At 39.0% G+C, this 15,483-nt stretch overlaps 1 long non-coding RNA gene across 10 annotated transcripts in view; it reads left to right on the top strand.

The window, feature by feature from the left end:
- LOC117981642 (uncharacterized) overlaps positions 1–15,483 on the top strand; it is a 279,710-nt gene that overhangs the window by 87,770 nt on the left and 176,457 nt on the right. For 8 of the 10 annotated variants that reach the window (XR_004673227.2, XR_008619761.1, XR_010109165.1 and 5 more), the window contains one exon: positions 13,939–14,027. This is a non-coding gene — a long non-coding RNA (uncharacterized LOC117981642). Of the gene's footprint in view, positions 1–392; positions 530–8,616; positions 9,172–9,907; positions 10,160–13,938; positions 14,028–15,483 lie in introns of those variants that run through there. The other 2 variants (XR_008619764.2, XR_008619766.2) reach the window with 2 other exon arrangements.

Below are 15,483 nucleotides of genomic sequence, written 5' to 3'. Positions count from 1 at the left end.
CAGCCTGTGGAACTGGAAGTCAATTAAATCTCTTTTCTTTATAAATTACCCAGTTTCAGGTATTTCTCTATAGCAGTGCAAGAAGAAACTAATATAATCTCCTTCCCCTTCTCCCCCAGAAAACCCCCAATTATGCCACACATAGAATATTGTCTTCAAAATAATTCTCTCTAGAGCATGAAGACAACACTCCATTATTCAAAACATGTTGGCCTTCTCTTTGGAGACCACCTTCAAAACCATTTACCATCACAGGAAAAAAACTCCATCATTACCTTGTTGCAATTAGACATTCTGTCTCAGTCTGCTAATCTTTATTCCTCCTTGTCTTTTTTTCTGTTGAATGCATCCCCTCCCACCTCTGTCCCTTCCTCATCTTTTACACAAGCAGTAGTAATATCCCCAGAGAGGTCATGCTGAGGCTGCTACTTGCAAAGAGCTAGAGATGCTGAAACACAGGGCTGTGAGGCCAGACAGGCTGGGAGTCAAGGAAGCAATTTGCAGCAACCCCGAGAGGAGACTGATGGTGGTAAGTTAATTTGTATGCAATCTGCAAAGAGCTATTTTATAGCTGAGTGCTGTACGGGTGAATCATGGTAGGTTGGGATTGCTGTGGCAAGTCAAATTGCTTTGAATTTAGGAAAATCTATATAGAGCATCATATAAATGCCTGGTGTAGTCATTATTACCTATTTATTTTAAAGGAAACAGCAAGTTATTTTGGGTTACAATGGAACCTTGTTATAAAGACTTGAATGTTAAAATGTTCTTGGTTTTATATATCTGAATAGTAATTTTTTCATTTGCCTCATAGTAGTAATAGCAGTATCAGAAAATATTCTCCCCAAGCCAAAAATGCAACAACTGAAAAACATGGAAGAAAAAGCCAGTAGGGGGCACGCTGATTAGAACTAAATGCTCTTGAGTCAACTCTATCACTGTTCCCTCCTCCCCCTAAGAAGTAAGAGTTATTTCAAATATGAATTCAAAAGTCAGCATTTGGAATTTTTATTTTCTTGTTTGCTTAGAGGATATAAGTATTTGCAAAGTAGAATGAGTGAATTTTATAATAAAATTAGCAAGTAAATAATGTCTTTTATAATTACCTTGATCCCCTCATTTTTAAATATAAAAATGCCCTTTCTACAGTCCCTCTTAAACCTGGTTCTTAACATTTTCCTTGACTATCAAAAAAAGATATTCTGAAAGGTAGACTAAAACATGAAGAAGTAAAAAAATAACAAAATAAAATGACCTATAAGAGGAGTTCCTAGAGTCAAAATCTACTTATGTTTTGATTTATTTTTTCCACTGTTTTCCTGTGTATTTCCCTATGACTATTTAAAAGTGTAAGGCAGTATTATAATACAATTACTTTTTTAAAAGAGAATTTATGGCAATGTTGTGATGGCATGAGAGGTAGCATGATATGTGTTCTTCTTAGCCTGGACACAGCATTCCAATGCTTCCAAGAGTAAACTTACATTAACACATGGAGAACCAGGGAAGTAACTCGAGACTGGTTGGCATGCAACTTTTCATCATATAACTTTCAAAGTTATCATCTTGTTGGGCTGGTGTACATCACCACACACGGAGCATCCTTAGTGGATGAAGGGATTTAACCTTTCTTATGTCCACTTTTACATAATTACCATTGGCTTGGACTCTGACCCTTGGGCCAATATGTCATGGCCATGGAAGTGGGGCTGCTTTTTCTTAGCACATAGTACAGTCTCAGCATATGTGGAATTTAGGTTATAAAGTCAATGTGAAAATCTAGGTGAGAGAAGTTTATGTGACTTAGGATAGTAGCTACAGAACAGGTGAAAAAAGCAGTTGGATTCTTGGTATACTTAGAAGCCAAGCTAACATTATTTGCTAATGGGATGAGTGTGGGAAATGAAAGAAAGAGAGAAGTCAGGGATGGCTTGAGCAACTGGCATAGACAGGGGCCATTTACTGAAAGAGGCTATAGGAGGAAGAGTTTGGGGGGATTGGATATGTTAAGTTTGAAATTCATCTTAACGATCAAACCAAAGATTTTCATGTACAAATCTTGACTTCAAAGGAGTCGCAGGATGTAGAGGTATAATTTGGGGGTCATCAAGGAGGTGTGCTGTGTAGTGCTTAAAAGCACCTACTCTGGAGCCAGATTGCTTAGGTTCCAGTCTTGGCTCTTTTCTCTACTAGCTGTGACCCTGGGCAAATGATTTAACTTCTCTATGCCTCCCTTTTCCTTCTGAGTTGAGGATCATAATAGAAACAATCTTAGTGCTATTGTGAAGGATGATTAGTATATGTCATATACTTAGAACTAGGCACAAAGTAGGCATATCAACCATTTGTCCTATTATTATCACATAAGTATAGTTGATATTTAAAGCCATTATACTCAATGAGATCACTTGAGTCTAGCAGGAAACAGAGTTCAAAGACTGAGACCCGAGATCCTCCAATATTTAGATTGTAGGAGGAGGGGAAGAGACTAGAAGAGACTTAAGAGTGAATAGGATAAGAAGAAAGAGCAAATAGTGTCCCCAGAAGTCAACTGAAAATATCTAGAAGAAAGCAGAGATAAAAGTCTCATGTGCTGTTGACAGGTTAAATAAGATGAAGCCTGAGAACCATCTACTGACTTAGGCTACATAGAGATTTTAGGGGACCTTTGCAAGAGCTATTCTGATGGGAAAGTACGGCACAAAAAAAGACATAATATGTAAAGGATAGTGTTACTTGTATCTTTATACACTAGAATTCTGATTATTTTGGTAAGGAACCCCCACTATGACAGCGCCTTAGAGATTGAGACTGTCTGAGGGCACAGCAAATTCACAACCCTTATCTCACGTTAACTTAGGGGTACACACTTATTTAGTGGAATGTTAGGCAACATTGCCAGTACTCTTTTAGTAGTTATTTTTCTCATTTTATTTTTTGCTGTAGACAGAGTCAAATTTGCACATGTCAAATCATGTAATACCACTGTCTTATTACAAGCTAAGTCAACATTAGACATAAACAACTGCTAAGGGTGGTTTCCTCAAAATGGAATTTGGGAAGTGGTTGGCAAATTTGGTTTCATGGACTCAGGAGTATATTTGTCCCATCCCCTGCTTTCTTCATATAGTATTAAATAGTGAGCATTTCTGCATGTTATTAATTTTTTTCACAAATGTCATTTTTAATAACTTTAATAATTCAACCTATGCCTATTCCATAATTCATTTAACTATTCTTTTGCACATTGATGGTGTTTATAATTTTTAATTGTTTCAAACACCACCATATTAATCTGTCATACATTAATCTTTGCCATTCTCTCTATTTCCTTGGGGTAGAGGGTAGTTCTCAAAAATGGGATTAAAGCATGAATATTTTAAAGGCTGCTGTTAAATAGCTTTCTACAAATATTATACCAATACAAGATATGCCAACAGAGATAAAGTGCCCACCTCACCACACCCTGGCCAATACTGAACATGCATTTTCAAGTTGTGACAGTTTTTCTCCATGAATAAAGGTATCATACTGGTGTTTTAATTTTCAGTCCAAAGGTTAGCATCTTTATTTGCTTATTAAGCATTGTATTTTTTTCCTTCTGAAATTTTTATATTCCAGTTCTTTACCCTTTTTTGGTTTTCATTACTATGGTTCTATGTCATCTTGATATGTGTGGATCTCTTCCTTGTGACTGATAGCTCATAAAACTACTTTTCCCTCCACCCCCCCGCCCACTTTCCTTAGTTCCCTGAAAAGCAATAGGCACAAGAAATGGCATGGAAATCACAGTCCTGACTTTAGGCAAATGCTCAGTGCTGCCACTGTCAGCTTTAACTTTCTGGGGATTTGGTCCCTCTGCAAAAGCTTCCTGAGGATCTACAGGTTAAAAAAAAAAAAAAAATAGAAAATAGGTTTCCACCACCCAGTCATTTACTGGGCAAACACTTTCTAAAGATATATAAAACTCACCCCACAGGTTAGAGAATTTAGCTCAATGATTCAAATAAAAGCAAGCAGCAAGCAACATTTAAAAATGTCATCTTTTAATATCTCCTAAACTGAGCTGTGCCCTGCTGGGTGAAAAGGCTACTCCACCAAGCAGCCGATGCAGGATTCCTTTTAGAGCTCTCAGTGCCTAGCAATATGCAGGAAGACTGATGAAAATAATTGCACTGTAAGAGAATCTGACTAAACATTTTTTTAGCAGAAATCCCAAATACGGCATAATTTTATGGACGATAGCCTTCATGCTGTGTGTTAGATCTCTATTTATTATAAATATTTGATTAAACATTTGTGACTTAGAATATCAAATGATTAAAAATTAACTAATACAAGAGTTATAGCAACCAGGATTTTGTCTACTGCCTTAAGAACTGCTAGAACATTAATTAGGAATATCATGTTTGCACCAGGCAAATGTCTCTATTTCTTAGATATTGCGATGTGCCAATCTAAACCATTTTATCTGTCCCAATGGTGACTCATTGAAAAGATGATAAACTTCTAGTATCATAATTGGTATGTCTAGACTGAAATTACATACAGGTGCAATAAATGCTTTCCTAAATTGTGTACAAATCAGAGTCCTACAAATTTAATAGAGATAAGAAATTTGTATTGTAAGCAATTAAAATAAAAACTAGACTGTAGCATTTTGTAGGGCAAATAATTATTTCATAAGTAAAGAATCTATACCTAATTTATCTGCAAACCATGTGCACTTGCCCAAGTCATTTACCATTTTGGGGGCTCAGTCTCCTCATCTGTAAAATGATGTTTCTGTACATTGTTTTTTTTTTTGAGATGGAGTCTTGCTCTCTCGCCCAGGCTGAAGTGCAGTGGTGCTATCTCGGCTCACTGCAAGCTCCGCCTCCTGGGTTCACGCCATTCTCCTGCCTCAGCCTCCTGAGTAGCTGGGACTACAGGTGCCTGCCACCATGCATGGCTAATTTTTTGTATTTTTAGTAGAGACAGGGTTTCACTGTGTTAGCCAGGATGGTCTTGATCTCCTGACCTCGTGATCCGCCCACCTTGGCCTCCCAACTCTACACCGTTTTAGATGTATCTCTAAGGCTCCTCCGACTCTATCACTGTTCTAATATGTACCATATAGAGACAGAAATTGGCCTTATTAAAGATCTACCCTGTAAAAGGTGCTACTTATTCTGGAAAAAGTCATCTCAGGTCTCAGTCTTTGACCCTTATCTCCTGCTAGACTGAAGTGATCTCATTGAGTACAATGGCTTTAAATATCAACTATACTCATGTGATAATAATAGGACGAATGGTTGATATGCCTACTTTTTGTGCCTCATTCTAAATATATGACATATACTAATTATCCCTCACAACAGGGTCAATGCATCCAGTCTAGAAATTCATCTATAATGATCTTTTTACTTAGGATTTTATAACAATGTGTATTAGTTTATAATAGCTAAACCAAAACTATACAATTAATTTTTAAGAAATTCAGCGTTTATGAGCCCTATTCCTAAAGAAGTTTGTATCTTCCATCACATCCTACAAAATGCCTGCTAATTAATACTGCTGCTTGATGATTATTGGATGACAGCGTCTCATTCTGTGTACACTATCCTGGTTCTATATCTCGGTTTTGTGTTTTCACTCTTCTGAACACTGTTGTATAGTTGAAAAAGGAAACTATGAGCAAGTTCTCCTACTCTACACATTTTTAAATTTGAAAGTTTTTCATTGTGAAATCTGTATTAGCCAGACACTTAGTTTCAAGTGAATAAAGTGCAACTCTTATGCTTACGTATATACGTATATATATTCCTAAAATATATTCTTATATATAAACATATGGTTCCTGGCTTACAATGGTTCTATTTATGATTTTTTCAAATTTATAATGATGCAAAAGTGATATGCATTTAGTAAAAACCATGTTTTGAGTATCTATACAACCATTGTTTTCACTTTCAGTACAGTATTCAATAAATTACATGAGATGTTCAACACTTTAGTATAAAATAGGCTTTGTGTTAGATGATTTTGCCCAACTGTAGGCTAATGTAAGTACCCTGAGCATGTTTAAGGTAGGTTAGACTAAGCTATGATGTTCAGTGGGTTAGGGGTATTAAACACATTTTTGACTTAGGATTTTTTCAACTTACGATGGATTTATTGGGATATAACCACATGGTAAGTTGAGGAGCATGTGTATTCTTACAGAGTGGACAAGGTTGGATGGGACTGGCCATACAGGAGGACTGGAATTTTTTCAGGATGCTGTCTCTCAATTCCCATTCCTTCTGCATGTCAGCTTTATCCTTGTGAGTGTCTCCATATGGCAGTGTATGTGGCCATCAGTGTCTCTGGGGACATATCCGTATAGATCTTGGCAAGAAAAGAAAAAAGTTCCTCAAGAAGAACTCTCATTGGACCCGTTTAACTGCCATGCCCTTCCTGACCCATCACTGTGGCCAGATGCATGCTAACGTGTTTAGGTGGGGAGGCACTTCCATTATAGTAAGGAAGAACAGTTCTTCAAAGGAAGGGGAGCTATGCTATTACTGGAAGAAGGTAGGCAGGGGCCTGGGTAGAGAGAAACACTAGATGTTCACATGGAATCATGGTTGTTTCAGGTGGATGATGATGCTTTAATGTATAGAGAACTTACAACTTATAAAACATGTTCACATACAATGTCTGTTGGTCCTCACAGAAACTCTATGAAAGTTCGTTCTTATCCTCTCCCCATTTTATAGATGAGGAAACAAGCTCAGAGTTGTGCAGCTTGCATGTGGTGTAGTGGTAACTAAGCACTTAATTATGATTGAGGATAATTTTTTAAGACTTCTATTTTAGGTTCAGGGGTACATGTACAGGGTTTGTTATATAGGTAAACTGTGTGTCATGGGGGTTTGGTGTACAGATAATTTCATCACCCAGGTAGCATACTACCCGATAGGTATTATTTCTGTGCCTCTCCCTCCTCCCACCCTGTACTCTCAATTAGGCCCCAGTATGTATTATTCCCCTCTATCTACCCATGTGTTCTCATTGTTTCGGTTCCATTTATAAGTGAGATCATGTGGTACTTGGTTTTCTGCTCCTGTGTCACTTTGCTCAAGATGATGTCCTGCAGCCCATCCATGTTGCCGTAAAGGACACGATCTCATTCTTTTTTATGACTGCATAGTATTCTATGGTGTATTTGTACCACATTCTCTTCAGCCAGTCTACCATTGTTGGGCGTTTAGGTTGATTCCATGTCTTTACTATTGTGAATAGTGCTGCGAGGAACATATGTGTGCATGTGTCATTATGGTAAAATGATTTATATTCCTTTTGGTATAGACCTAATCATACGATTGCTGGGTCGATTGGTAATTCTGTTTTAAATTATTTGAGAAGTCGCCACACTGCTTTTCACAATGGCTGAACTAATTTACGCTCCCACCAGCAGTGTATAAGCATTCTCTTTTCTCTACAACCTCTCCAGCATCTATGATTTTTTGACTTTTTAATCATAGCCTTTCTGACTAGTGTGAGATGGTATTTCACTGTGGTTTTGATTTGCATTTCTCTAATGATTGAGCATTTTTTTATAGGCTTATTGGCTGTGGGTATGTCTTCTTTTGAAAAGTGTCTGTTCCACTTCTCAAAAGAAGACATTTATATGGCAAACAAACATATGAAAAAAAGCTCAACATCGCTGATCATCAGAGAAATGCAAATCAAAACCACAACGAGATACCATCTCATGCCAGCTAGAATGGCAATTATTAAAAAGTCAAGAAACAACAGATGCTGGTAAGGTTGTGGAGAAATAGGAACGCTTTTACACCATTGGTGGGAATGTAAATTAGTTCATTGTGGAAGACAGTGTGGTGATTCCTTAAAGATTTAGAACCAGAAATACCATTTGACCCAACAATCCCATTACTGGGTATATACCCAAAGGAATATAAATCATTCTATTATAAAGATGCATGCACATGTATGTTCATTGCAGCACTATTCACAATAGTAAAGACAGGGAATCAACCAAAATGCCAATCAATGATAGACTAGATGAATAAAATGTGGTACATATACACCATGGAATACTATGCAGCCATAAAAAGGAATGAGACCATGTCCTTTGCAGGGACATGGATAGAGCTGGCAGCCATTATACTCAGCAAACTAACGCAGGAACAGAAAACAAAACACCACATGTTCTCACTTATAAGTGGGAGCTGAATGACGAGAACACATGGACACAGGGAGGGAAACAACACACACTAGGGCCTGTAAGGGGGCAGGGGAAGGGAGAGCATCGGGAAAAATAGCTGATGCGTGCTGCGCTTAATACCTAGGTGATGAGTTGATAGGTGCAGCAAATCACTATGGCACACGTTTATCTATATAACAAACCTGCACATTCTGCACATGTACCCTGGAACTTAAAATTTTTTAAAAGTGTCTGTTCATGTCCTTTCCCCACTTTTTAATGGGGTTGCCTTTTGCTTGTAAATTTGCTTAAGTTCCTTGTAGATTCTGGATATTAGACCTTTGTTGGATGCATAATTTGCAGATATTTTCTCCCATTCTGTAGGTGTTCTGTTCACTCTGTTGATAGTGTCTTTTGCTGTACAGATGAATGGGCAATTCTCAAAAGAAGATATGCAAATGGCCAACAAACATATGAAAAAATGCTCAACATCACTAATGATCATGGAAATGCAAATCAAAACAACAATGCAATACCACTTTACTCCTGCAAGAATGGCTGTAATCAAAAAATCAAAAAATAATAGATGTTGGTATGGATGCAGTGAAAAGGGTACACTTCTAACACTGCTGTTGGAATGTAAACTAGTGCCACCACTATGGAAAACAGTGTGGAGATTCCTTAAAGAACTAAAAGTGGAACTACCATGTGATCCAGCAATCCCATTGCTGGGTATCTACCCAGAGGAAAAAAAGTCATTATACGAAAAAGATACTTATATATGGAACCAGCCCAAATGCCCATCAACAAATGAGTGGATAAAGAAATTATATATATATGATGGTACACCACTCAGCCATAAAAGGGAATGAATTAATGACTTTCACAACAACCTAGATGGAACTGGAGACTATTAAGTGAAGTAACTCAGGAATGGAAAACCAAACATTGCATGTTCTCACTCATAAGTGGGAGCTAAGGTATGAGGATGCAAATGGACTTTGGGGAGTTAGGGGAAAGTGGAATGAGGGACAAAAGCCTACAAATTGGGTTCAGTGTCTACTTCTCGTTGATGGGTACACCAAAATCTCACAAATAACCACTAAAGAACTTATCCATGTAACCAAATAGCACCTGTTTCCCCAAAACCTATGGAAATAATTGGTTTTTAAAAAGTATCCTTTCCAACCTTTTAGTGGGCTGTTCACGTAGTCACCCTGTAGACAAACAACATGCCTCCATTATGTTTTAATTTTTCTGGAAAATGTTTATATAATAGAATGATGTTTCTTTTAAGTCCATTCCTAAGTAGGTGCAAATGACTTGAATGATCTTCTCATAACTTTCCTTTCATTCCATTTTCCAAAATTTGCCCTTATTTCTTCTGCCTTTCTCTAATTTTCTGACCCTTTTGTTCATTGATAAAACCTAAAGTGATGAAGAGTATGCACCTAGCAACCCATTTTTTCTTCTCTTTTATTTATAATAAAACCCCCAACCTCATGTGTAATGTGACTTCCCTATTTAGAGTGATTAAATCTTAGTGGCACATTATTATCTGTGGGCTTTTAACTTCTGATTCTGCAGTGTTTCATTAAATATGCCATTTATTTGTAGGCCTAAGGGTATTCTGGAAGAGTAGAAATGCAAAGGACCTAATTCCGAGAAATTATGGTACTGATCTTGGTTTTACCACTTTCTAATGTATGATCCTAGGGGTGTCAGGGAAGCTGAACCACTCTAGGTGATAAAGTACAGAATCTGCTGCCTCAGTGTCTAGTCGTGGCCTGAAGTTGCTATAGATCAACTGAGAAGGCAGTTGGGAAGAAATGCCAAATGCCCTTTCACGTGAAGGGTAGAATGGGACAGGAAAACAAGGACAACTGGAACCCATGAGGACAATCTGGAATCCACAAGCACAAATTGGAACCTGGTCTGTTTCTCCCTGAATCTAACCCTGTGACACAGGTATCCTGACAACCTGGTAGCCTTCTCCTGGAGAATCTGGTGGAGCCACACACACCCCTGGCTCATGGGTCAGAGAAACTAGAGGAGGAGAGCCCTGGCCCCATACCATCAGTGTGAGCTAGCACAGCAGAGACACTGAATAAGCAGGTGCCTGGCACCCTGCATCAACCTTCAGAGCACCTTGGCTGCTGCTTCTCTTCTACCACCCAATCTCTGCACAAAGTTCTCCTGGGAACATCCCCAACCTGGATTTACACTGGGAAGGATATTCTGGGACTTGTAGCTTCAGCTTAGCTAAACAAACATGGTATAAAGCCAGTACACTGGGTGTGTCTATAATCCACCTGAACTCCATTTCCTCATCTGTAGTGCAAGTTTATTATAGGGGAAAAAGCATCCTTAGCATTTGGTTGGTGTTCCACAAATTGTAATTATTATTATTATTATATAGATGTAGCATACTCAGATTGACTTTCTTGATACTCATCACCTGAAAGGAAATACAAATTTAATCCTTAGTAGTTCCAAAACAGTCCATAGGCCTCCATTCATGCTTAGCAATCACCAAAACTTCCTCCTGAGAACACTTCTTCCCCTATTGTCTTTTCAGGGGTGAGGGATGGGGTCCCCATTGCTGCTTCCAAACCATTTTTCCTCGTTCCTCCTTCAACCCAGGATTCTTAAATTATGCCATTAACATTTTATCCCTTCTTGTTTCTATCTCTACCAACTTGCCACTCACACCGAATCATGAATCGATGGCCCTGGCATCTGTCTTACTGTCAGTTTTACCACGGTGGCTGTCAAAATCCTGGATGACTTCCACACCTATGTCAATGATTCATTCTACACTTTTAGTTTTTTCCTTTGCTCCACGTGGACCATTTACAGTTAGGGTTGTACTGTAGATGTTACTTCATCAATACCGGTTTTGAAATATCTATTTAAAGCATTGTTCTTTCTACCGACTATCTCTTATCTTCCTTTCTCAGTTATTCTGGTATTCCACCAAGCCTCATCAAATTGCATTTCTAATATTTTGATCCATACTTCTCTTTGCACACAGTTCATATCTTCACTTACCTTCTTACTTACTTAGTTTAGAGTTTATGGACCGCCAATATAACCTCTCCATTACAGACCCCAGTAAGTTGCACACCCGTCTCTTTCTCTATCATAATCGCCTTAAAAAATCCCAACCCAGTTTAAACCTAAATATCTGTTTACTCAATGCTGGCACCCAAGACAAATGCTGGAGAAAGAGTCAATAAGAGGGAAGCCACAGTCTTCTCATAACCTAATTTCAGAAGTGACATTGTATTGCTTATGCCATATTCTATTAGAAACAAGTCAATAGATGTAGTAAATGATGAAGGGAAGGAAATTGCACAAGGGCATGAGTACTAGGAAGGCAGGACCATTGGAGGCTATTTTAGAGGATGCCTACCATATCCAAGTTGCCAGTGATCCAAATCTCACCAATGTCAATGGGCAATTTTCTGCCCTCATCCTACTTGACTTCTCAATGTCATTTGATACAATTAATTACTTCCTTATTAAAATACAAGGTCTCTGGTTTTGTGTGTCAGCATATTTATTGGTTGGGTTTTTCTCACTGATGACTTCTTCTCCTTTACTGACCTCTAAATATTGAAATGTCTGAAGTCTCTTTCCTTGGTCCTCTTATCTTGATACCTACATTCTTGTGTGATCTCATTCCATCACACAGCTTTTTTAAAAATTAATTTACTGTTTTGATACAGGAGTCTCACTATGTTGCCAGGCTGGTCTTGAATTCCTGGACTCAAGCAATCCTCCCGCCTCAGCCTCCCAAGTAGCTGGGACTACAGGCACGCACCATCCCATAGCTTTTAATAGTATCTGTATTCTGACAAATCTCACATCTGTGGCTCCTCCAGTACCTTTCTCATTAGCTACAGAATCATCCATCCAATTGCTCACTCGACATTTTTTTCCACTTGGATGTCTGATAAGCATCTCAAACTTTGCTTATAGGAAAAAAGGACAATTGATTTCTCCCAAGCTTACCTTCTTCTCTGATCATCTCCTACCCTAATATCCCCCACTTGTTAAGTAAAACACCTTTGATTTCTCTTCTTTGCACGTACAATGCATCCAGTCCCTCTACAAGTCCTTTATTCTCTCCTTCCAAAATATGTGCTGAATCTTACCTGGTTGGCCCATCTCCATTACTGTAGCTGTCACCTGGACTACTAAAGTGGCCTCCTGTCTCTTCTGTTCTTCAGTCTTGTCCTGTTCACACCAGCCTCTGCAGAGGGAGCCACAGAAAATATTTTAGAGCATAGGTCAGAGCATGTCACTGTCCTGGTTAAAACCCTTCAAAGTCTTCCTATTGTAATGAGAATTAAATCTAGAATCTTCCTTCACTCTCTAATATAAAACAGATATATTAGTCTGTTTTGTGTTGCTATACAAGAAACTCTGAGACTGGGTAATTTATAAAGAAAGAGGTTTATGTGGCTCACAGTTCTGCATGGCACCAGCATCTGCTTCTGGTTAGAGCTTTAGGAAGCTTCCACTTGTGGTAGACGGTGAAGGGGGAGCAAGCATGTCACATTGTGAGAGAGGGAGGAAGAGGAGGCAGAGATGCAATGCTCTTTTAAATTACCAGCTCTCTGGGCTTGGCATAGTGACTCATGCCTGTAATCCCAGTGACTTGAGAGACTGAGGTGGGAAGATCGCTTGAGACCAAGAGTCCAAGGCTGCAGTGAGCTATGATCATGCCACTGCACTCCATCCTGGGTGACAGAGCGAGATCCTGTCTCTAAAAAAACCAATACAAATTAAAAATAAACAATCAGCTCTTGAGAGAGCTGAACTAAGAGAGCAAGAACTCACTCATTACCTTAGGATGGCACTAAGCCATGCATGAGAGATCAGCCCTCAAGACCCAAACACCTCCCATTAGGCCTCACCTCCAATATTGGGGATCAAATTTTAATATGAGATTAGGAGGGACAAACATCCAAACTATATAACCAGATAATAAATAAGCTGCCTTTTCCAAACTCATTTCTACATCTTCAACTCAGCTCACCTCTTCAGATTCAGTTCCCTCCCTTCCGTTTTTCTCTTCGTTTGTCACTCTATGCCAACATGGGCCTTCTTTTTGTCCCTCCCTTATGACTAACTAGTTCTACTTCAGGGTCTTTGCACTTGCTTTTTCTTCTGTTTAGAATGTTTTTCCCTATAATCTTTGAAGAGCTGCCTCTTTCTCATAGTTCACATTCTACTAAACAACCTGCTTTCTCAGTTACCTTCCCTGACCATCCCATGTAAAGTAGTGTCTGTCCCTTGCTCTCATCCCAAGGCTGTTCCTATCACATCCTATTTTTTTATTTTTATATAATATTTATCACTACACAAAATTACTTTATTTTAGTGTTTTGTGTCTGTTTTATCCCTCTCTCCCACCAGAAAATGAGCTTCTAGAGTTTGGTTCTTTGTCTCTCTTGTTCTTCACAATATTCTTCGTGCCTAGAGCAAAGCCCGATGCCTCAAAAGTGCTCTATAAATGTTTGCTGACTGCCTGCCTGATTCAACCAACAAATGTAATTGAATATCCACTGTCCACACATCCTCAAAACAGACCCTTAACTTTTACTGTTAAGAGTGACCTAAGGACTAGAGAAATCCACCTAAGTGATTACCAAGGGGCTAATATCCAGTTCGTTTCTAATGTTCATTATTATCCACTTAATTCACTGGATCAACTGTTGTTTCTTTTTCATGCCTAGAAAAATTTTTGGTTTGTTTTTGTATTTACGCGTGGAGGAACTGAAGCTTGGAGAACAAGAGTGAATTTTGGCCCAAGGTCACACAGATGGTAAGTGGCACATCAGGGGTTAGAACCCAGTCTGGCTGTCAATAAAACTGTACCCACCCAGGTGCTTCTCCAAGGGCTGAAAATCTGCCTCAGTTGTCTAACAGGCTGCCCAAGTCCCCTTAGATCATGAGAGGGACAAGTGACCAGGCAAAACAAGGGGGAGGTTTTGTTTCCTCTAGAGGGGAAGAAAACATGTAGCCCCTATCTAGAGAAAAATCCTCTCCATGGTTTCCCCAAACACATTCCACCAAAGAGAAATTCCTCTTTAATAATGTTCCCATTTTGCTCCCATTTTGGTCCAGCATGTAAGAAAGTCTCTATGAATGGTATTTTGAGTGGCGGGCAGAGAAGCAAGTAGGGCAGGGAGTATTATCTTAGGGTAGGATAACTTGAAAGTTATGAGATTGCTTTTACTATCATATTAGCTTCCCTGCCCATCATCAGAGTCAATTCTGCTAGCCTTGCTCTCTAGCAAGGAGCCTCTCCATCCCCCATCAATCCATGCATTTCTTTCCCAAGGCTGAACCATATCTGGAAAACAGCCATGTTCCATATAGTTCCTGGGAAGGCTAGGCCTCAACACCACACATCTTGGATCAGATCAGTACCTCCCTATTGGTGCAACTGTTGGGGAATAGGAGTTTTTATTCTATTAAAGTTTTGGAGACACTCATGGAGCAGGAATTTTGAATAGGCAGAAAACATTATTATAATAGTAGCTACTGTTAATACTACTGGATATCTGGCATTATTCCAGGTGAATTAAATGTATTTATTCTTATAGTTCAGTCCTTTCAACAATTATAAAAATATATGTTATTGTCCTCATTTTTATATAGGAGGAAACTGAGTCTCAGAGGGTTTAAGGTTGTATTTGCTGAAGGTGTCATTGTTGGTATTAGTTAGAATTAGCTTTGACTGCAAGTGACAGGAACGCAAGATTGGCTAAAACAAAATGTGAGTTGTATTTTCCTCTCTCACGCCACACAGGGTTGGGATCAGGCTTCCTAATTGTCAAACTGCACCTCATGTTTCTCTGCCATCCGCCACACAGGGGTTCTATCTGATGGTCCAAGATGGCTGCAGTGGGTCACCACCTACTCTCTAGTAGGAGGAAACAAAGGGAGAAGAGAATTTCCACTTCTCTTAAGGACACTTCTTGGAAGTGACAAACACTACTTCTACTTGCAACCATTGATCCGAGCTATATCTCAAAGACTTGCCCAGCTGCAAGAGAGACTGATAAACATAATCTATTCTGGGTGGCTACGTGTCCAGCTAAATTCAGGATTTATGTTTTTGAGGAAGAAGGGGAAAAGGGATGTTGAAAGACAATTAGCAGTCTGGCACAGAAGGGATGTGGACTCAGGGCTATGTGGTCCAGAGACTAGAACCTTTCCGTCATCTCACACTGCTTCTTGAGCACCTTGGCAGCCAAGGAGAGGAGGCAGAGTGC

The sequence above is a fragment of the Pan paniscus genome, chromosome 11 (genome assembly GCF_029289425.2).
Source record: "Pan paniscus chromosome 11, NHGRI_mPanPan1-v2.0_pri, whole genome shotgun sequence".
Lineage (NCBI taxonomy): Eukaryota > Metazoa > Chordata > Mammalia > Primates > Hominidae > Pan > Pan paniscus.
This window is presented reverse-complemented; position numbering and strand designations above follow the sequence as displayed.